We start from the raw sequence: 24,249 nt of genomic DNA, 5'->3' as shown, positions 1-24,249 counted from the left end.
CAATGTCGCAGTGGCTGTCGAACTTCAGCAGGACTGTTTAAAAATTTCATCTTGTCTTTGCCTTCAGCGAATGTAAGGGAGTTGTAGATGTGGATGGCGTGGTCCCCGGCTGTGGAGAGGAATAGTGCAATCTTCCTGGCATCCGATGCGGCCTCGAGGTCGGTGGCTTCGAGATAGAGTTGGAACTTCTGTTTGAAGATCTTCCAATTTACACCGAGGTTGCCGGCGATGCGGAGCTGCGGAGGAGGGCGGACGTTGTCCATGTCACCGGATGGCTGTTTGCTGGTCAACGCTGATTGACTCAGGGTAGGTCTGTCAATTTTCAGCATCCATACCTGGTCCCATGATGTGTTGGACAGGCTGGGTCTATGTGGACTGCGTTTGATGCAGTGTAGCGAGAGACAGACTTCCAACACTTGATGAGATGCAACACGATTTTATTTAACATCTAACTATTTTACATGTTCAACTGTGGGTTGACACTATGCTGACTTGACTGGAGACCTGAGGCTAACCTGACCAGACTAACTACCTACCACATGGTGTTTGCACTGGCTATGCTCACGAACTCTGACTGTCTCAGAGGCTGGATCCCGAGAGAGCGGGAAAACTGGTGCCCTCTGGCTTTATAGTGGTCGTGTCCTGCCTGGTGATTGGCTGCTCTGTTCTGTGTGCTCACTGGTCATCCTCTGTGTCAATCACTGCCTGTCTGCACTCAATTATATACATAGATGTATATTATGACAGGAGAGAGGAAGTAGCTTTCAGGAGGTGTCCACCTTCCCCTGCTAGATCCCCGAGTGCACATGTGCATGAGGGACCCAGTGTACTTTACCTTTAGGCCTTTGAGTGTCACCCCATTGATTCCCCGCAATGGAATGCTCCGTTCTGTTCAGCTAAGATATTAGTTTAGGGAGCATAGAGGTTGTGTTGCTGGACCAGTAATCCAGAGGTTTGGACTAATTAATCACAAGATGTGAGGTAAAATTCCAATCTGGAAATTTGAATTCAGTTTTAAATGAATATCTGAAAATATAAAATGACCATGAAGCGGTCAGATTAACAATTAAAACCCCATTGGTTCTCTAATGTTCTTTTAAGTAGGGAAACCTCCCAACCTTACTCAGACCGGTATATGATCCACTTACACACTAACGTGGCTGCCTCTTACCTGCCCTTTATCAAACTACTGCCACTTTCAGTCTCCTCTGGATCCTTTCAAAGGAAAATAATTTTTAAATCCTTCACTTCCAACCCAGTTTCCAAATAATAATGCTGTAATTTGAAGATCACACAAGTGGCAGGAATATTAGGCATTCACATAAAAAAATCTATGTCATGACAATGTAGCTGCTGACAAAACAGTCAAGTTCATTAACATTCAAAATGGTGACGGACAAATCATGCTCTGTTTTGATTTTTAGACTCATTTACTTCGAAAAAAATTCAACATTGGCGTGATTATAGAAACATTCTATATAAAGATACTTCTCTTAGCTTTGATCAAAATGCTGACTGACTTTGTTGCATTTCTTCTGGTCGAGCCAAAGAGTATAGCAAAACCAAAAATACTCTCCGGTTCCACAAAGGGAGCTTCCTTTTTCCCTTCTTTCCCCCCCACAACATGTCACACTGAGATCAAGGGAATGCACACCAGGTCTTACCCGATAGTGCCCTTTGACCTGGCTAAGATTGTGGCCCTGCTTTTCCCTCCCACGACCCACAACCCTGCTTTCAATCAAAGCTTTCAAGGAGAAATAGGTCAGACTGATGAAACTTGAGGAAAAGAGATCAAAACGGTTTGAAAGACCTGGGTGTTGACATCGATCCGAGTGAGGAAGAGGAGCAGATTGTTTAAGTGGCTTTGCTATTTCTGGACTTACCTGTCACAATTAGTTCACCCATGAATTATTGAATTGGTGTCTTTCTTACAAGGTGCTTACATAAAATGTTTCCCCCAAATGTGTAAAATAAGTCTTTCTTTTCCTTTGACCACTTCCTTTCTCCCCTCTCCCTGGTTGTGCCAGGCCCCCTTGGGCTCCCTGTTGAATTGGACATTCATTGTGAGCAGTACAGGCTGGGGGTTTCTCAGTCTCCTCCTGCAACACACATCAGGACGTCACAAGGATGGTGATCCTGAGACCCGTGCTGCTAGTTGAGCTGGTAACTGCTAATATGGCGGGATTGCTGTCACTTTATGCTTTTAAGGCTGTAATGGAATGCAAGCCTTCTGTGATCTGTATAATGATTGTACTGTTTGCAATAATTAGATTTTTGCCCAATCCCTTAAAGTTTGCAATCCAGAAATTGTAATCAGCATTGGTCCTGTGAAAGTGAATTTGACCGACCTCTTTCACCCATACTACCTCCATCGAAAATTCTGTTGCAGTCAATATTGGTTCCACTTTCAGACTTTGGTCACTAATTTGCCCTTTTCCATATAAGACAGGCAGAACGCAGTCCTGCAGGGTAAAGAGTTTCTCTCCGGGCTTCAACTCAGAAAGAAGCTTGACATGTGCGGGATGAAACAGTTACCAATGGTTACAACACTTCAAATTACATATAATTTGCATATCATTTCCAGCAGTCTTACCTGAATCAGTTCCACTCATCTGACACAAACACGATGAGGATTGAGTGCTTCTGCAGCGCTCGCTGAGCTGCCAGTCAAAGGAGGACACCATCAAGTCACAGCTACAATCAGTAAGGGAGCCTTTTCCCACCTAAGTTTGCCACATTTCTGTGGATGCAGACCAAATACCTGTGGTGGTGTTTCCCCTGATGCTCCCGGTGATGCCTCACATTATCCAAGTTGCAGTGTGAGATGTGGTGATTGAAAATGTTTTTACGTTGGCAAGTTAAGCCATTGAAATAGTTTTTGCGTTGGATGGTAGGTTAAGTGAAGCTCGGTGGGGGGCTGGGGGGCTGCTGGGTCCTAAACTAAAGGCTCTGACCCAGAGTGTGGTTAGAATGTGGAAGCAGCTACCTCGTGGATTGGTTGAGGCAAATAATCTAGGTGCAAGCAACGAGAAGCTAGATAGGTACATGAGGGGGGAAAGGAATAGAAGCTTATGCTGATTGGATTAGTTGAAATAAAGTGTTAGGAACAAGGTAAGAACCCAACTATAACGCAAATTCTCCGGCATTTCGGGCAGGGGCGGGGTACACACCACACCGGTAAAGGACCGTTGGCAGCGACCCCCAGGCAATTCTCTGGGCCCCGATGGGCCGAGCAACATTTCTGGCCAGTCCCGCCGGCGTGGGTTAGACATGGTCCCACACGGCGGGACCTGGCAGGTACGTCGGCTGGAGCAGTCCTCGGGGGGGGGGGGGGGGGGGGGGGGGGGTGCGGGAGATCCGACCCCAGGGGGGCCCCACGGTGGCCTGGTCCACGATTGGAGCCCCACCGATCTACGGGCGGGCCTGTGCCGTGAGGGCACTCCTTCATTCCGCATCAGACCCTGTAGGGCTCCGCCATGGCTGGCGCAGAGAAGACAACCCCCTGCGCATGCGCCAGAATACGCCAGCCGGCCTGCGCATGCGCGGAACCACGCCGGCGGTTCTGCACATGCGCGAGATCACACCGGCCCTTCGGCACATGCGCCAATCCGCGCAGTCCCTTTGGTGCCGGCTGGCGTGGTGACAACCCCTGTGGCATCCACCTAACCCACAGAAGTGCGGCAAATTCTGCACTTTCAGGGGCTGTTGACGCCAGAGTGGTTCGCGCCAGTTTTCCCGCCGGAATGGGTACTTAGTCCTGCGAAAGGAGAATCCTGCAATCCTGCCCAATTTCTCTCATAAATTATCTACACCCATGGGCGGCATGTGGAGCAGTGGATCGCACTGGGATTGTGACGCTGAGGACCCAGGTTCGAATCCCGGCCCTGGGTCACTGTCCGTATGGAGTTTACACATTCTCCCCATGTTTGCGTGGGTTTCACCCCCACAACCCAAAGATATGCAAGATAGGTGGATTAGCCACGCTAAAGTGTCCCTTAATTGGAAAAAAAATAATTGGGTACTCTAAATTATAATAAATAAATAAATAAATAAATTATCTACACCAGGGATCTCCAAACCAAAACAATAGCCACCTATCTATAAACTAGTAAATGTTTCTCAAATCTATCAGCAGAACATTTCCCCGTCAAAATCAAGGATTTCATCACTTTTGTGACCCCTTAATCACAGCTTTAGCAGACAGACTTGTTGCATGCCTCTTAATCCCATTTTAAAAATAACATTGTTGCAAAACATATAAAATATATCTTACATTCGTCACAAAAGTGAGAGGTCATTTTCTTGGAGCACCGTTTGAGCTAAATTACACTCACTTTTCATTCATAATATTGTTTTGTTTGCGCTGGCAGTAATTGAAATATACCATCAAGGCAATAACTAGTAATAATAATCTTTATTGTCACAAGTAGGCTTCCATTAACACTGCAATGAAGTTACTGTGAAAATCCCCTGGTCGCCACATTCCGGCGCCCGTTCGGATATTTCGAGGGAGAATTCAGAATGTCCAATTCACCTGACAGTTCGTCCTTCGGGACTTGTGGGAAGAAACCGGAGCACCCGGAGGAAACCCATGCAGACACAGAGAGAACGTGCAAACTCCACACAGACAGTGACCCAAGCCGGGAATCGAACCAGGGTTCCTGGCGCTGTGAAGCCAACAGTGCTAACCACTATGCTACCGTGCCGCCCAACTAGCTTTGATCATGGACTGACCATCGGGGAAGGTAAATTACAATCTTAGGGGCTGATGAGAGCAAGAAAGGAGCGTAACTCAAGCACAGTACTAATAAGGATAAGATATGTAGAGTATTGCACGCAGTGTCAGGGGAGTTACATCAGGGCAGTGCACGGTGAGCAGAACACTCCCCTCCCCACCCCCCCACCATGAAAGAACCTACTCCAAGGGGAGTGCCCTTCACAATCATTGAACTCAGTCACCCATATGGCAAATCACCATGCTGGGTATGACCGTGCCCCAGTGTGCACAATACCCCAATTCCAACCGCAATACTACCTGAAGAGACCCCAACAACAAATGTGGGGAAAATATTTGTAGAAACTATGTCAGGCAGAGTGAACAATGTTCGAATTCCCTTGGAAATACCAGGCAGGCTGGAACCTTCTCCAGGATGCTACGCGAGCCAGAAATCTCCCCCCACACACACCCATCACCATGTACATTTAGATAGTTCTGGAGGAGATTCTTGTGGATCCGAAATGTTAACTCTGTTTCTCTCCACAGATGCTGCCAGACCTGTTGAGTTTATCCTGCATTTTCCGTTTCTTAATTATAGAAGATAAAACCAGCTTTGAATGCCGACACAAGCTAACAGGGTCTTTGTTCCGACTGACTGGCCCACAACCAGCCCTGCTAAAGGGAGTAAACCTAACGCTCTGTGACCTGTCACTTCATTGTAGGGAGGCCTGTTGATACCCCCCCTGATGCAGCCATACATTAAAGCTGCCATTCACCCATCAGTGAAAGCACGTGACCCCATCCCCCTGCCCATGCAGCATGCGCTTAAAATATCAACAGCCCCAATTTACACTCCTGCAGGTAGATTTTAATAAAAAGTTGCACTGGCTTTTAAAAGTGTCTATATAACTTCACTTCTGAGTAAATAAACTATCAATCACACTCACATTAAAACAATATGGGAACTAGGGGCATGGTGCAGGAATATGCACTGACAGTTTTGTCTGTACTTCATAAAGTTTTATAGAAAAAATAAACTTTAACGGGGGAGACGGGGATTTCCCACGCCGTGTTTCTTGGGAGTGGGAGGCAGCCCCCATTGGCCATCGGCGGGATCTTCTGGTCCTGTCGCTGGCAATGAGATTTACCATTGAATCCACCCCACACCACCGGGAATCCCGTAGCGGACCTTCACCATCAACCGAACTGGTAAATCCTGCTGGCAAGAACGGCTGAAAGGTCCACTCCCAAGGTCTCAAGTGGAAGTATTTAAATAAAAACCCCTCGGAGTGATGTGGGAATATAAAGCTCCCTGGTCATTCCATAATGAACACAAACAAATCGCCCACTCACTAAAATGCCGATGATGCCTCGGGCAAAGAATGTCACTGTCTTAGCTCATGGGAGGTCTGAGGGCAACACAAACCGGATCAAAGTGGTTTTGTCAGTTGTGATTCAGTTAGTCGCACTCTCGCCTCTCGTCACCACAATCTAGTTTCAAGTCTCACTCCAGGGTGTGAGCACAATAATCAAGGCTTACACTCCAGTTCAGCACTGAGGGAGTGCTGCACTGTCAGAGGCCTGTCTTTCAGACAAAGTGTTAAACCGTAGCTCCATCTGCCTGCTCAGCCAATGTAAACAATCCTGTGGCATTGAAATGAAATGAAAATGAAATGAGAATCGCTTATTGTCACGAGTAGGCTTCAATGAAGTTACTGTGAAAAGCCCCTAGTTGCCACATTCCGGCGCCTGTCCGGGGAGGCTGGTACGGGAATCGAACCGTGCTGCTGGCCTGTTTGGTCTGCTTTAAAAGCCAGCGATTTAGCCAAGTGAGCTAAATCAGCTTTGAAGAAGAGCGGAGCAGTCACCCCCCAGTGTCCCGGCCAATATTCATCCCTCAATTAACATCACAGAAACAAATGATCGGGTCACAATTGCTATTTGTGGGAGTCTGCTGTCCACAAAATGGTTGCCACATTTCCTCCATTCCAAAATCAGAATTGTTAGGGTGCAGAAGGCCATTTGGCCCATTTTGTCTGCACCAGCTCCACACACGAGCATCACGATTTGGTGCCATTTCTCTGCCTTTCCCCCATACTCCTGCACATTATTTCTATTTAAGTAACCGTCAAATGTTTCAATTGAAACCTGCCTCCACCACCCTTCCAGGCAGGGCACTTTAAATCTGAGCCACTCACTGTGTGGAAAAGTTTTTTCTCACATCGCATTTATTTCTTTTGCACTTTAAATCTGTGCCCTCTCATTCTGGATCCTTTTCCGAGTGGGAACAGTTTCTCCTTTCTCCTCCATCCAGCCACCTCGTGTGTCTTGAATATCTTTACCAAATTTCCTCTTTGCCTTCTTCTCACCGAGGAGAATAGTTCCAACCTCTCCAATCTCTCTTCACAGCTGAAGTTTCTCATCTCTGGAACCATTCTTTTTTTTAAATAAATTTAGAGTACCCAATTATTTTTTCCAATTAAGGGGCAATTTAACGTGGCCAATCGACCTAACCTGCACATCTTTGGGTTGTGGGGGCAAAACTCACGCAGACACGGGGAGAATGTGCAAACTCCTCACAGACAGTGACCCAGGGCCGGGATTTCGAACCCAGGTCCTCAGCGCCGTAGGCAGCAATGCTAACCACTGTGCCACCGTCCTGCCCACTCTGGAACCATTCTTGTAACCATTCTTTATGCTCTCTCCAACGCATCCACGTCCTTCTTAAAGCGTGGTGCCCAGAACTGCGCACAATATTCCAGCTGAGGTCTAAACTAGCGCCTTGTGTAAGTTCAGCATAACCTCCTTGCTCTTGTACTCTACGACCCTACTCATAAAATCCAGGTTACTATGTGCTTTATTAACTGCTCTCTCCACCTGTCCTGTCACCTCCAATGATTTTTACACATATACACCCAGGTATCTTGCAACAGTGACTACACTTCAAAAGTACTTTATTGGCTGTCTAAGCAACTTTGATGCACCCAGTGATCAGCACTATAGAAACAGGATTTGTCAATCATGGCTGTGCTGTTGGCAGAATACTTCATGGAACGGGAAGGAGGGCGGGTGAGGTTTGGAGATGGTGGCATAGGACTGCTTGTCTTCCGAAAAATTGATGTTCTCCATTTTAACCATCAAGTTGTCAACCAAGTGACAGGCCATCATTGCCTGCAGTTTGTAAATCTTCAGCCCCAGATTAATTAGAGGAGGAGGATGCAGAGTGGGGAGAAACCTGCACGAGATGAGGGTGCGGTTAAAGCAGTACCGTTTTAACATGAGTACAAAAATTAGTTTTTTTTCCTTGCACAATGTGGTTTATTAAAACTTCTTACCACTGAGTCAGCTTTATAAGTGGACATGAAGTACAAATAACAAAATAAATCACAAGCATCAAAGGACAGGAAAAAAAACACAATCTCAGGGCGCACCGGTTCTCAAAGGGTTAACCATTAGTCTCGAGAGCAGGGATTGAAAAAAAATCATTTAGTGTGTGAGATCACTTCATGTTTATGCTGTTGAATGAAATCTTCGCTGTGAACTCCACCACTGATGTAATGCTATGTATAACCGGCCAGCACAAATTAACTCTCAGTCATTCTACACTACTTGTTATTCATCACTTCCTTCCAAAAAAAAAAGGCCAATTTAGTTGTCAGGAATTTTCTCAGACCTGTAGTGTTTCACAGGGAATTTAATCTTGAGGAACTGCAGATAGTTGGTTGCTTAGGCCAGTCTGCCCAGGGAACCTCTTTCCATTGCTTTCTGTCGCACACAGCTTGAGGCTATATAGGCAGGTTGTATAGACCTGACCCAAGAAGGTCACCAGTTGTGAAGGAATTGAAGGCCTGACATCTGCTGCCTGGCTTTCACTGAAACCCTCACCCCTGTCAGCCCAAACAGAGGCCTGTGTAAAATAATCCCCCCCAGCAAGGAACCCAGACTACAGTGAAAAGACTAAATGGCCTCTTTTTTTTTTGTCTCAGTGTCCAGCCTTGTCTGTCCCCTTCAGCAGACAGGATAGAGTTCAGGCCACAATACAAACACAGCCAATATTCTCACGCCACAGTGGCATAACTCTCTCAGCTTTCATTCGAATTGTGGACACTGGAGGAAGAGGAAAGGAAAACTTCCCCCTTTTGAAAATCAAACTGGCATCGTGTAAGGCAAAAATTAGCAATTGCACTATTTTGTTTACAAATGGAAAGAAAACAACCACATTTTTCAAACAAAATAAAATAATTTTAACAGTCCACCTAGTTTTTAAAGCCTCTCTCTTGAATTTTTGAATTGTCAATCCTTTATGCCAAAATCACATTTAAAAAAAAATTTATCTGAAGCATTAGCGGCGACCCTGTTCGCAAAAACAATTTTGTCAACTCTCAATTAATGCACGTTAAAAAGAACCTCATTTATCAACGCATCACGGCTGCTTCTCACAGTCCTTCACAAGGAACATTTTCTTCACAACTGAACAGGAGAACTTAGCCTAGTGATCCACTGGGGCACTTTGTTTCTTGGTAATGAAGACACAATGTAGCTTAAGACCACCAATCTCAGTGCCCTCTCCCCTCGGGAATCATGAGATTCAATCCAGCAAAGGGAAAGGAAGTAGAGACCAGAGGCTTTTTGAAGGCTCGCGCTCAAAATAAGGTACTGGATACATCAGCCCACACAGAACCTGCCATAGTGAGAGAGCACATTATTCACTGATAGAGCCAGATTAGCTAATGACTCAGTCTAATTTATTGGGAGTCAAACCCTTTGAATCTGAATTTGGTCTGAACTAATAGAATTATTTTTCCCTCAGCTATCCCAACAGTAACCTGATCAGTTCTTACTTACATTTATTTCATTACTTTCCAATCTTCTTCTTCATGGACAGTCACTCAGGGTCGAGGATGACTTGCCTCCACATTAAAAATGAGTTCTCAGATGAGTGAGGATTTCAATGCGTGACCCACAGTCTCTGCCACAGGTGGGGCAGAGGGTGGTTGGAGGAGTGGGTGGGTGAGGTGCCCGAGTTGTCGGGCGTTCCTTTCGCTGCCAATGCTTGGCTTCAGCTTGCTCTCAGTGATGAAACTCAAAGAGTTCAGCTCCCTCCCGAGTGCTGTTCCTCCATTTTGGGCAGCCTTGGGCTTGGGGTTTCCAGATGTCGGTGGGGATGCTGTACTTTTTCAAGGAGGCTTTGAGGGTGTCCTTGAAGCGTTTCCTCTGCCCTCCTGGGGGCTCACTTGCCGCATCGAATCTATGAGAAGAGCACTTGTTTCAGGAGTCTGTCAGGCATGCGGACGATGTGACCCGACCAATGACAAAGTAGAAACAAACAGAATCAGAAATCTGAAACCTTAACCCTGAAAACTCAGATATTATTGTTGCTGATATCAAACTTTCCAAGTCCACACCAGATTATGAGGCTGTTGCTTTAGTAAATACTTCAAAAGTACTTCATTGGCTTTAAAGCACTGTGGAAGAGTCTGAGGTTATGAAAGGGGCTATTTAAATGAAATCCTTGTTTTCCTCGATCACAGTGCGGTGGTCTGCGCTCCGGGACGGATTTTCTCATTGGCTTCAGGGCCCTGTTACTGGGTCCAAAATGGGGTTTCCAAGGCCACACTTACTGGCATTGTGCCCACCAAGGCAATCTTCCAGAAGGCAGCCTCTTAATTGGAAGGAGATGTTCCATGGGGAGGGGTGATTGCCCGAGCATGACCCCTCTCCCCCTGGGGGCTCAACTCATCAGTGCACCTCCAGCGGTCTTACTCGCCAGGTGCACATGATGGGGAACCTGCCGTAATTCATGTCGGTGGGCCCTCACGCCAGCATGAATAGACAATTTAATGTGGGGGGACTATCAAGCATAAAGGCCTGATAATGATATTTAAATTGCTGCATATGGGGATCCCGAATTTTAAAATCGGAATTCCCGTTACATCATTGGCGGGGTCAGGGACAATCAACCAGGGAAATCGGGGACAATCAACGAGGGAAATCGGGAACAATCAACCAGAGAAATACCGCCAGTGTGACATCCATTTTGGGACTCGCGCTATTCTCCGCCATTCCCACCCTCCACCCCTGAAAACGAAAGGGGAAAATTACCCCCATTAACCTTATTTCACTTTCCACAGATGCTGCTTGACCTGCTGAGTGTTTCCAGCATCTTTTATTTTTATCTCGGGTTTCCAACATGTGTGGTATTTTGTTTAGCGTTGATGTAATGCGCCTGTCGAGCTGCAGTGCGAACTGCGTAGGCATCAGTGTGAAAAAGTCATAACCGCAATTCAACACAGATGGTGTTACCACTCAGTGCACAAATCATTCTCCTCTTTTATGAAGGTAATCACTGAGTGGATGCAACTCTAGATACTGCGCTTGAATTGACAACTTTGGTCTAACATATTCCAGGGGTTTCATCTCATGGCCCCTACCTTCAACTGCCCCACTCCCACATCCCTGCCTTGCCCACCCATCTTTACGATGTACCACCTTCCTGTACTAACTGGAAAGCAAAAAGTCGCCTCATTACCCAATTGGATGACTCCTGACTTCAATCAAGCAATCCTGGTTCCGAGCTCTGCTACTTTTATAGTTAATAAACAGAAGTGTTCAGAGAAAATGAAGAAAACGCACCATTTCACTTTAATATCACGATGATTCCCCTCCAGGGCTTGCCTACAGCACTGTCCTGGAGGTTAATCTTCATTTACCAGAGGTGCTAGAACATTCCTGGAGGAGGTCCGGGACCCCTGAACCAAGGCTCCTGTACAAATGCCATGTTGACCAACATGACTGAAAACTGACTCGAGTCGAGTGTGGAATTCTACATGTGAGCATCATTCCACCTTGAAGCACGTGGTGTCCATGTCCTCTTACAGTTGTCCACCTGTTTTGTAGGTGTTAGAAACACCTAGCAACAATAAGTGAAGGAGAAAGAGAAAATCAGACAAAGATAGCTCACAGTTCTCTCATCTAGCTGTCTCTGATACAAGCCTTGGGTACATTGTATATCACCGACACTGTTACGTAACACTTCTGCGTCAACAGTGAGTTCCTACCTGAGCAGATTTACAGGACAAATTTATGCTGCCATTGTTGACTGAGTCATTGACCGGAATTTTGTCAGGGATATGGGAGCCCCAAAAATATACCTGAAATCTGAGGCAACTCTGCCTCAGCCATTTGAGGGACCTCTGCCTCCATTCCTCAGCCATCCGGCTATCAATTAGTTGCCACTGGGGTCCTGCCCCTTTATAGGACAGCAGCTGCCCTACAAGAGCAGCTACCCAACTGGAGGGCCAACAATTCAGTACTCAGCAGCACCACCGGAAGCAATGGTCACTGCTGGGACTACACCTAGCAGAGAGGACGCCATGGGCCGATCTCCGAACCAGGGGTCTGGGTTCTGGGATCACCGGGGCCAGTCAGACAGTCTCCGGTGAGGAGTTGGCAGGGATTGGGAGTTCACCAGCTCATCTCTCCATGATGACTCACCCAACCCTGATAAAATGCCAGCACTGGTGGGGCATTGGCTACTTAAGTGGACAGGACCTCTGGGCAGGAGGACTGTCCTCTCCTCCTTCTACACAGCTGGCAAACTGTGGTGCTGACAGGAAAGCAAAGAGCACTCCATTCTCCGCCCCATCACCTGCTTCCTCCGCACCAAAAACCCCCACCTGTTTCCCAGCCCCTTCCTGGAGAGCTGGTAAAATCCAACCCATTCATCTTCTATAATTGAATTCCATGTCTTAAGAATTTTGTCAGATCACAGACAAGTAAGTTTAAACAAACTAAATAGAACTGAAAAGTTCTAAGACTGGTGTAAGTTATACTTTTTAAACAATGGGATGGATAAAACAAGCCCCTGGCAGCAGGTTAGCAAGTGGGTGGGGGGGGCGTAAAATGCCATGGGCACCATGCCCACTGCCTAGCCACCTGCGCTGTCCGAATCACAATTTTATCAGGCCCACTGAAGGCCTTAAGTAGACAATTAATGGTCACTTAACTACCTCATCCCAATGCCGCTGGGATTTGATCAGTGGCAGAGAGGCCCACACCAAGGCCCAACTGGCAGTCTGCACTGTGCAGGCTGATGGTGAGCAAGGCAGTTGTCTCCTTAACACGCCCTTCAGGCCCTTCAGAGCACTGCTCCCCACCCAGATCATCCATCCCCCTCCCCACCCCAGTATCTCTCCCCCCCCCCCCCCCTCCCCCCACCCCTGGCTGTCTACCCTGGCCCCCCATTCTTCCCATCGCACTCACTGGGGCATACTGGCCTGGACCAACAGATACCCTTCACCCCGTCTCTGGCTTCATGACGCCTCGGTGTTGAGATTGGATGCAGTCCCTGCAGCGGCCACCCCTCATGGTGGCGCTGCTGGGACCAATGAGCTGCCAGTCATTTGATTGGCTAGAATGTCTCAAAGGTGGGACTTCCAGCCCTGATGGGGGCAGAAATCCTGCCTTAAACCAATGAACGGCTTTTTCTGTGAGGCAATCCACTCTTCCCTCATCTTTTCGCCAGGGATTTGGATCCAGCGCCACGTTAAATTCAGCGCAAGAATTCGTACAATCACTTATGTGGCTTCTTGTGTACAGTTCTTTATTCCGGGGCAGCACGGTAGCATTGTGGATAGCACAATCGCTTCACAGCTCCAGGGTCCCAGGTTCGATTCTGGCTTGGGTCACTGTCTGTGCGGAGTCTGCACATCCTCCCCGTGTGTGCGTGGGTTTCCTCCGGGTGCTCCGGTTTCCTCCCACAGTCCAAAGATGTGCAGGTTAGGTGGATTGGCCGTGATAAATTGCCCTTAGTGTTGGGTGGGGTTACTGGGTTATGGGGATGGGGTGGAGGTGTTGACCTTGGGTAGGGTGCTCTTTCCAAGAGCCGGTGCAGACTCGATGGGCCGAATGGCCACTGTAAAATCTACTATGAAAACAATTAAGAAAATCAAATCTGTTTGCCTCAGCAAAAACATTGCAGCCATACATTGCGACAAATGATGCAAGGTCAGTTCATTTTAATACTTTAGCAGAACTCCTGAAACGTAGTGCCTGAATCATTCAGTTGTCATTGGGCTGGAACACCTGTCACTCATCATTCCCCACTTTCCCTGCCCTCTGAGCACAAAAATCCCTTTGAAGAAAGAGATCCTGAAGGGCAAGGATATTCAGGAACAAGATATCAGAGCATGTCCCAGTTGCAAAGAGAGGACCCAGGGGAAAAATTTACATTTTTATACACATACCTTCCCTGTAGCACCAACCCTAAGGAATAAATGCGCAAGAGTAGTACCATGGAGGTGAACCATCGAGATACATCATTTGTGGAAGGGGGCGATCCACGGCACCAAAATCAGTAGAGAAAGATGTAAAGGAGAATGAATAGGGGTGAAGAGCCAGTCACTCAGAATCTCAGTGTGTGACATTAAACAGAGAGGTTCAGGATTTTGGGAAGACTGTAACCTGATTAACTTCCAGTTGGCCTGTGGATGGTTGGAGCACCTTCTTCATGCAGCTACCTATCTAGAACAAGTCTTCCTTCAGCAACAGGAACATGCTTGGAATTGACCTTAAGATCGGCATATTCAGAGCAGTGACCTTTGTGGAGCCATACTTCACAGAATCAAACAACGCTGAAGAAGGCAACCATTTGGGGTCCAGTGCCCGTGCTGAAAAGCTTTGCTGCCTTGAGAAACCAGGGCATGTAAACATGGCTACACCTTAGCATCAAATGGGTTTCCTCCAGGCATTGTTATCCATCTGAGGAAAGGTAAAAATGACTCCCGTATTGTAGCAAATCTGACTTTAACACGGTTTATGCTGAATTTATAAGGATGAATGTAATAACTCAATGTCTGTGCATTATCATTTATGTGTTGGCTGCAAAGAAACCAACTGGACAGATTTTTGTGAGTTTAAACAAAAGGAGTTAATTTTTATTGAATTAAAACCCACGCAGGTAAAGACATAAAAATATCCTAAAAGGTAAACCCACGCCCGACCTTTGCAACCCATACACACAAATCAGTAGCAAAATTAAAATTCAATACTAAAAGGTAATAAAAATCGGGAGTTCAATGTTTACGAGTCCTTTGCTGGTATCTGTAACTGTGGCAGATTATATTTTACACGTTGGTCTTGAATTTCCAGGAGGTTGAAGCTGTTATCTGTAATTTCAGGAGAAAGTCTCTTTTTAAAAACATATTCCGTATTTTCCAAAAGTTAATGATTCTTGTGCCAGAGATTGCAATTGATAGAAATTCTCTATCTTTGTGATGGATTTCAAACTGTCTTAGAGATAGGTCTTGAACCTGGGAGAGAAGGTGAGAGGGATGTATTACTGTCCCATTGACAGGTTTCTTCCAGACCACTGTTTAGCAGCTTGCATGTTGTAATAGATTTTTAAAATTATTATTCTGGTCACATGACCACTCTCTTCATATTGATTGCACAAGATATTTGCTAAGCTCATATCTGATCAGACCGTGGGTATTGTTTTATCGCCGAGTTGATTAAGCTTGAATTAGCTCCTAAATGGTCTATTCTATTTTGATGAGATCAGAAGAACGCCTTTCCATATAGCTATTGTCCTGGTAGACTTGCTGGTTCCACTTGAGAGGTGGCTTGAATGGTGAGAAACAGTGCTATTTTCAGTTCAACCTTTAAAGTAATTCTTGACATCAGCAGGTGTGAACCCCCATAGGAGGATGCCTGGGCATGTCTTAAATATATTCCACATTGGCACCTTCCAGAAAATTGGTTAACTTTTAAAACCAGGTTTCAGGTGCCTTGTGGAAGCCATCTTAAATCAGTGTCTTTGCCTGCTTTTTAAACAGTTTAATACATGTTTGATGAATGGATGAAGTTAAAGATTCATATCAGTCATGCACAAGTCACATCGTGGGACAGCATGCATTCGGAATGCACATTTCAAATGTAAGTCAAAATATTGTAATATCTCGATTGTTATAAAACAGCAAATTCCCTGGTTTACCATGTTGACAAAAGATTTGCCAGCGTATTCTCTGAGGTTGTGGCTGTAGGAAGTTATTGACAGAGGCCACTGGGTGAGTTGTGAACCTGTTCTTGTTGCCAGAATAATGACAGTTGGTAGTTCTAGGGGAAAATGGTATCAGCGAGCCCACTTCTTCCCCGGCGCACTGAAAATCCTGGCATCATGTTGCGAAAGCACACTGGAAATTAATTTAAATTAGTCTTTTAATATTAATTTAATGTAAGTTAATGACTGTGTATCTTGCTTAACCACTGCTGAGTAAATCAAACGTTTAGATCACAGCACTCAGAATTGTGCTTTGCACCTGGGGTACCAATGACACAAATAAAACTCAGCTCATGCTATAATAGCAGCTTTGTAGAAAGGTACAGGAGCAGTGATCTGGTGTTGCAGAACATCAACACACCGAAGAGCTGGAGCACGGAATGCTGGCACAGACTTCTCACATTCACCATTCCCCATATGGGGCCAACAAGTTTCCTCTGTTCGATAATTCAGCTGAAAGTCACGCTGGCATCAATAAATGTGTAACGCTCCATTAAAGAGGTAACTGAAGCTTTGCATCCCCAAACACCCAGCTACATGAAATACCAACAGCAGCTGAAACCGTAGTTCTCCCTCGGCTTCCTTCAACGAGACAGTGAACGACAAGTGGCTGATTCCTGAGCGGTGCCCTGCGGGTGGCTGTGAGGGGCCTGGCACTCAGGGCAATGGGGGCTTACGCGGTGCCAATGAGAATGGCGGACTCTCCCGGCTAATGCTGCCAGACAGATGCTGCGCCTCCCTCGTGACCTCCCTGCTGAATCCGAGCCACTATGCACTGCTGCGTGCCCCAGGGTTTGACTGTTATATCATTGACTCGGGTGATACCTAATCCCATGAATAATGGGCCTCATTGACTGTCTACGGACACTTATTTTACATCCGTCATCAATTCTATAGTCTACTTTGATAGAAAGGGCTATTATTTTTTTATGGAAATATGCACATGGGAAACTACCTGTACAGGGTAATGATGCATATTTGAGATCCTGATGGGTACCTGCAATGTTTTTACTCTGAGGCAATCAAATGTACCGAGGAGAAGACAGGACCATGTATAACACCTATGCAATGGTACTCCCACCCCACCGTATTAGAGTGCATAGCCTATGACCAGCATCAAGACACTGCAGCAATATGTACTTTGGGCCATTCACTGCAATCAAGACTGATGATCCCACTGCACAAACCTTATACCCTGGCAAAGGAGAGCTTAGATGACATGAGTGGCCTCTCATTAATCAGTAATTTAAGCTTGTTATGGCAAAATGTTTGGACTGGTCAGGAGCAGCAAGGTTCAGGCTGACAATATGCGGCAGACTGAAGCTTTGCCAAGTATTTGGTTAACGAGTAGTTGCTACAGTTATGCAAAAACATGAGGATGAGGATGGTCACTATTACTTCACCAATGAATCAAGTCTTAGAGCCCAGAAACAGGCAGTTCAACCCATTGCGCCTCTGCTGGCTGATAGTAGTCCCACTCGCCCTGCTCTTTCCCCCGATTAGATACATCTGCAATCATAGCATCTTGGTTTGCTTTGGCTACACATTCAGAAATAGCCTTGGTTAGATTATGTTATGACTGATTTTGGTGGATGACCTGTACACAGTTAAGTAATGGCACATCCTGGATTCTATAATGTTGAAAGTAGGCTTACATTAACACTGCAATTAAGTAACTGTGAAAAGCCCCTCATCGCTACATTACGGCGCATGTTCGGGTACACTGAGGGAGAATTCAGAATATCCAATTCACCTAACAGCACGTCTTTCGGGACTTGTGGGATGAAACCGGAGCGCCCGGAGGAAACCCACGCAGCCACGGGGAGAACATGCAGACTCTGCACAGACAGTGACCCAAACTGGGAATCGAACCTGGGACATTGGCACTGTGAAGCAACTGTGCTAACCACTGTGCTACCGTGCTGCCCTACATTTTGAATCACAGTCGCTGCAAACAGGGTTTGAACCTACGTGGGGAAACCCCATTGGATTTCAAGTCCAATGCCTTAACCACTCGGCCATCGCAGCTAGTAGGTTGAGTAGGGAAGTTTTGGTAACGTTATACAAGGCATTTACGAGATCACAGCTGGAGCACTGTGTGCAGTTTTGGTTTTCTTATTTAAGGAATGACATAATTGCATTAGAAATAGTTACGAGGCTGATTTCTAGGATGAAATGGTTATCTTGTGAGGAAAGATTGGACAGTTTGTGCCTGTATCCATTGGAGTTTAGAAGATTGGGAGGTGATCTTTGTAATGTTATTATAATGATATAATACCTTGGGCTTATTTACTATGCCCGGATTTTTTAATAGTGACCTTTTCCGGACATTTCTTCAATTGATCACAGTGGTCTGTGAGATTGCCATTCCTGGATGTTGTTCCTGGTTGTATTTGGGATTATGTCCTGGAGGCAATAGGACTGTACAATGGTTGACAAGTTAGAATGGATCTGATTTATCCTTGGTTACGCCTCATGTTGCGTCTTTATAGATTCATAGAATTTACAGTGCAGATGTGCAGTGAGTTCATAGGACCTTGGTTCTGAACAAATCCTTGTCACCCCAGAGATTGCCACATACTTCCTGTGGGATCCTGGAGGCAAACCTTTTCCTTTTAAATAAATTTAGAGTACCCAATTCTTTATTTGGCAATTAAGGGACAATTTAGCGTGACCAATTCACCTACCCTGCACATCTTTGGGTTGTGGGGGTGAGACCCACGCAGACACGGGGAGAATGTGCAAACTCCACACGGACAGTGACCCGTGGCCAAGATCAAACCCGATTCCTCGCCGCCATGAGGCAGCAGCACTAACAATTGCACCACCATTTTGCCCCTTCCTGGAGGCAAATGTTTTCTCCCAACTGTAAACCTGGTCATTCTGTAACTACAGTTTTATTCTGCACTTTGTTTATCTTCTCTTGCAGTTTTGAAAGTTGCTGTCTAGATCCTGATAGAGTAGATTGGATAAGAGTAGGTAAATTGGTAAGCACAGGTCTGCCAAACATGAGCTCTGATGGTAATAGAATAGTTGCACTTAAAGTTGTTGCTATCAGATGTAACATTGCAATGTGTAGATCTTGCTTGGTCTGTCGACATTTGAGACTTAATGATTTTACCATGTCAGTCATTCATTCTGTTAAACCGTTAGATTGAGGGTAATGAGGAGAAGAAGTAGTGTGATTGATATTCCACTTTTCACAGATATCCTGAAATGGCTCAGCAATAAATTGCACATAGTTATCCATAATAATCTCTCTAAGCACACTAAACAAACTGAAAATAGCACTTATAATGTGTCTGACAGTTGTGCTTGACGTATAGTGCAATTGTTGAATAATGGGATACTTGGTAAAGTAGTTGACGATGAAAACGATGCAAGTGCCATGGATGTGAAAGAGATTGGATGTGGTTTTGGACCAAAGATGTGTAGGAATTTCAGGTGGAATCTGTGGTTGTTTGCGTTGACTTGGCGTATGTTCTTTATGTGCCTCGCACCTCTTGGCAATGATATCAATATTATTATTCGTACCTGGTCAATGGGTTGTCTCTCTTGAGGGTCTTCCTGTCGACCTATGACCATATGTGAGTGATGATGTTGTTGAAGAATATCAGAGTCACAAAAATCTAAGGATATATCTTCTGTTTATTCTGGGTTAGGCAATCTGCTAAGTGTATCCGATGTTACCATCAAGTTACCTTTCTTGAACCCAATATTGCAGCTAGTCTACATCTCACTATGTACATCATTGCCATTTTCTGGTTTGTCAACTATCTCATGTACATGTTTCTGATGGGATATTGGATGGCCATTCTTATTGTTTGAAGATACCCATTGGGTATGGTTTGTTTGGCTCAGTGCATGGCATTTTGTAACTGCATCAGCCTTTGCTCTAGTGCACTGCCACTGCTTATGGCCCTTTCTGCCACATGCTTTTTAGAATTGATGAAAAGCTGGGAAATTCGTAGGTGTATGTAGAATGCCACACTTTCCACATGTCCTGCAAGCTTTGGGTGTTCTGCTGAGTGTGTCAACAATTGGTATTGTATAGAGAACCTAAAAGCTTCAGGGCAGCATGATGGCGCAATGGTTAGCACTGCTGCCTCATGGTGCCGAGGACAGCAGGTTCAATCCCAGCCCCAGGTCACTGTCCGTGTGAAGTTTGCACATTCTCCCCGTGTCTGCATGGGTCCCGCCCCCACAACTCAAAGATGTGCAGGGGAAGGTGGATTGGCCACGCTAAATTGCCCCTTAATTGGAAAAACGTTTTAAAAAGGAGACCATTCAGCCACTCATCTCTGCACTGACCCTCTGAAAGAGCACCCCAACGAGGCCCGCCCCTGCCCCATCCCAGTAGCCCCACCTAACTGGCACACCTTTGGACACTGAGGGGTAATTTAGCATGGCCAATCCACCTAACCCAGGTCCCTGGCCCTGTGAGGCAACAGTGCTAACTACTGTGCCACCATGCCACCTGCACAGCTGCAGGCTTGTTGACCTGTAAGGCTCACTATGCGCTTACTTACTTCCATTCTTGAGTAGTTCTTCGGTGTTATATGTTTTGGGCTTGTTTCGCAGGTCTTTCTGGAATTCTGCTGTGGGGGTGGATGTGATCACCAACTCTTGATTTTCTAGCTCTGTGATTAATCAACCTCAGTACATATCCTTTTCTCTGCATCTGTTGATGAAGCGGTCTAGGATTCTGCAGGCCTATGTCCAATTTATATGAACTCTAGTTGATGAATAAAAGTGTCACCTGATTCTGAACTGGTCTTCCAATGTAGTCCCTATATTGTGGGGATCCTTTAGTTCTTCTGTTAATCCTGGCATATGCAGCCTGTGTAGACACTCATTCTCAGTTGATAGGTGAAAGCGGTACTAGATGTGGTCCTGTGTAATGAGACAGGATTGATTAATGATCTCATAGTTAGGGATCCTCTCGGAAGGAGCGATCACAATATGGTGATATTTAAAATACAGATGGAGGGTGAGAAGGTAAAATCAAACACTAGTGCTTTGTGCTTAAACAAAGGAGATTACAATCGGATGAGAGAAGAGCTAGCTAAGGTAGACTGGGAGAAAATACTTAATGGTGAAACATTTGAGAAACAGTGGAGAACCTACCAAGTGATTTTTCACAATGCTCAGCAAAGGTTTATACCAACAAAAAGGAAGGACGGTAGAAAGAGGGAAAATCGACCGTGGATATCTAAGAAAATAAGGGAGAGTATCAAATTGAAGAAAAAGCAATCAAAGTGGCAAAGATTAGTGGGAGACTGGAGGACTGAGAAATCTTTAGGGGGCAACAGAAAGCAACTAAAAAAGCTGTAAAGAAAAGTAAGATAGATTATGAGAGTAAACTCGCTCAGAATATAAAAACAGATAGTAAAGGTTTCTACAAATATATAAAACAAAAAAGAGTGGCAAAGGGAAAGATAAAGATGCATGGCATTATGGGTAAAGTAGTAGCATGGATAGAGGATTCGTTAATTAATAAAAAGCAAAGAGTGGAGATTAATGGGTGTTTCTCTGGTTGGCAATCAGTAGCTAGTGGTGTCCCTCAGGGATCAGTGTTGGGACCACAATTGTTCACAATTTACATAGATGATTTGGAGTTGGGGACCAAGTGCATTGTGTCCAAGTTTGCAGACGATACTAAGATCAGTGGTAAAGCAAAAAGTGCAGAGGATACCGGAAGTCTGCAGAGGGATTTGGATAGGTTAAGTGAATGGGCTAGGGTCTGGCAGATGAAATACAATGTTGACAAATGTGAGGTTATCAAGTTTGGTAGGAATAACAGCAAAATGGATTATTATTTAAGTGATAAAATATTAAAACATGCTGCTGTGCAGAGAGACCTGGGTGTGCTAGTGCATGAGTCGCAAAAAATTGGTTTACAGATGGAAGGGGTGATTAAGAAGGCAAATGGAGTTTTGTCCTTCATTGCTAGAGGGATGGAGTTTAATAAGAAGTCTTACAACACCAGGTTAAAGTCCAACATGTTTGTTTCAAACACTAGCTTTGAAACAAACATGTTGGACTTTAACCTGGTGTTGTAAGACTTCTTACTGTGCTCATTCCAGTCCAATGCCGGCATCTCCACATGATGGAGTTTAAGACTAGGGAGGTTATGCTGCAATTGTATAAGGTGTTAGTGCGGCCACACCTGTAGTATTGTGTTCAGTTTTGATCTCCTTACCTGAGAAAGGACGTACTGGCACTGGAGGGTGTGCAGAGGAGATTCAGTAGGTTAATCCCAGACCTAAAGAGGTTGGATTACGAGGAGAGGTTGAGTAGACTGGGACTGTACTCAGAATTTAGAAGGATCCGGGGGGATCTTATAGAAACATGTACAATTATGAAGGGAATAGATAGGATAGCTGCGGGCAGGTTGTTTCCACTGGCGGGTGAAAGCAGAACTAGGGGGCATAGCCTCAAAATATGGGGAAGTAGATTTAGGACTGAGTGTCTTGACTCAAAGGGTTGTGAATCTATCGAATTCCCTGCCCAGTGAAGCAGTTGAGGCTCCTTCATTAAATGTTTTTAAGATAGAGATAGATAGTTTTTTGAAGAATAAAGAGATTAAGGGTTATGGTGTTCGGGCCGGAAAGTGGAGCTGAGTCCACAAAAGATCAGCCAGGATCTCATTGAATGGCAGAGCAGGCTCGAGGGGCCAGATGGCCTACTCCTGCTCCTTGTTCTTATGTTCTTATGTTTATGGCTAGCTTGTTCGGGTCAGACAGACCTGAAGCAAGAAATTATTTTCCGGCCGTTCACGCCGGCGGGATCGTCCGATCCTGCCAACGGCACACAGAAGATTCCGCACCCGGCCAATAGCAGGCCGCATCCGCCCCACGAAACACATAGCAGGCCGCGCGGAGAATCCCGCCCCATAGCTTGGTATACTTCTTAAACAAATTGAATTCAGATAGTAAGTCAGCCTCATACCAATTCAAATTGGGGAATTTTGTGGACATTCTGTCAATTTCCCTTTGACCTTCCTTTCTTCTGTAGTATCTGGGATGAGAATCACTGCAGTCGCTTTCACGCACTTTTCCGAAGTTCCACCCTTGAAGACAAGTTGTGGCAGGATGGCACCACGGAGTAATGGCGTCTTTGTATTTTATTCAGTTTATTGCTCTGCAACTCCAAAACCCTGCTATAATCTCAACCTCCTCCTCTGGCATGATTTCTATTACTATTTTTTTGGGGGGGTGGGGTTATTGTTTGACTCTCCCTTGCTCACTATTGATCTAGCCCATACCCTGGTCACTCGCCTTTCCTAACTGAGTTAACCTGGTGCTGATCCTCTCGACGTATTGTCCCACACTGCAATCTCACCACAAGAGATCTGTCTGCTTACCAGCTCTCTACTTGAGCACGAGCTTGGCACTGTGTCCTCAAATCTTTTTCTTCGCAATCACTGCACTACAGTTTCAACGGAGTCATAATGCTTGGTGGTTGACACTAAGACAGACTGTAGAATCCGTGCAGGGTGAATACACATGGAATGGTTGGCTGGATACAACAATATGGATTTATTCAGAGCACACAATTACGTTCCACTCCCCGACGGGTCTCCCTTCCCGACCTGCACCCACGTCGGGGTCCCCTCGTCAAGAGGGAAGCTGCGCCCCGTTATGTTTGTATTCTGTGGAGGTCACGGGGAACTGGATGGTCCTCACCCTGTAACCTCCGTGGGGGTTGTAACACAGGACAAACAGAATTTTTCACTGCATATTCCCCTATCATCTTTGCTGCTTGCATAAGGAAAGGTGTCACAGAGGGAGGTTAGGCTGGTCGTGCTGCACCGCAGATACGGTAGGATAGTGGTTAGCACAGTTGCTTCTCAGCTCCAGGGTCCCAGGTTCGAATCCCGGCAGGGTCACTGTCTGTGTGGCGTTTGCACGTTCTCCCCGTGTCTGCGAGGGTTTCCTCTGGGTGCTCTGGTTTCCTCCTGCAGTCCAAAGATGCGCAGGTTAGGTGGACTGGCCATGCTAAATTGCCCTTAGTGTCCAAAAAAATGTTACGTTGGGGTTACTGGGTTAAGGAGATAGGGTAGACACATGGGCTTCAGTAGGGTGCTCTTTGTAAGGGCCGGTACAAACTCGATGGGCTGAATGGTCGCCTTCTGCACTGTATATTCTATGATTCTGTGATTATAGCTGGCTGTCAGTATATTCGTATCATTGGAGCTAGGCAGCGACCCTCATACCTATGTTGGAGTAAGGAACAGTGCCAGGCTAGATCAGTGTTCCGAAGCAATCTGACAGAAATAATTCCACATGTTACATCAGGACTTACATCACTTTAATATCATTAAGGTAACCACTGTTCTTAACCACTTGTGTCATAGGGTCATTTGCTAACTGACCTAACAGCAGTGCACAGCTATGTAAGTTACATAGCATTTTACAGGCCAGACACTGGCCATTCAGCACAAAATGTTGGTTCTTACTCCATGTCCAGC

At 45.7% G+C, this 24,249-nt stretch overlaps 1 non-coding gene across 1 annotated transcript; it reads right to left on the bottom strand.

The window, feature by feature from the left end:
• Positions 1-17,722: 17,722 nt before the first annotated feature.
• Positions 17,723-17,804, bottom strand: trnas-uga. The gene has a single exon. It is a non-coding gene; the product is annotated as a tRNA-Ser (tRNA).
• Positions 17,805-24,249: the final 6,445 nt, after the last annotated feature.

The sequence above is a fragment of the Scyliorhinus canicula genome, chromosome 2, assembly GCF_902713615.1.
Source record: "Scyliorhinus canicula chromosome 2, sScyCan1.1, whole genome shotgun sequence".
Taxonomy (NCBI): Eukaryota; Metazoa; Chordata; class Chondrichthyes; order Carcharhiniformes; family Scyliorhinidae; genus Scyliorhinus; species Scyliorhinus canicula.
The sequence above is the reverse complement of the archived record's forward strand: the minus strand, read 5'-3'. Positions and strand labels throughout refer to the sequence as shown.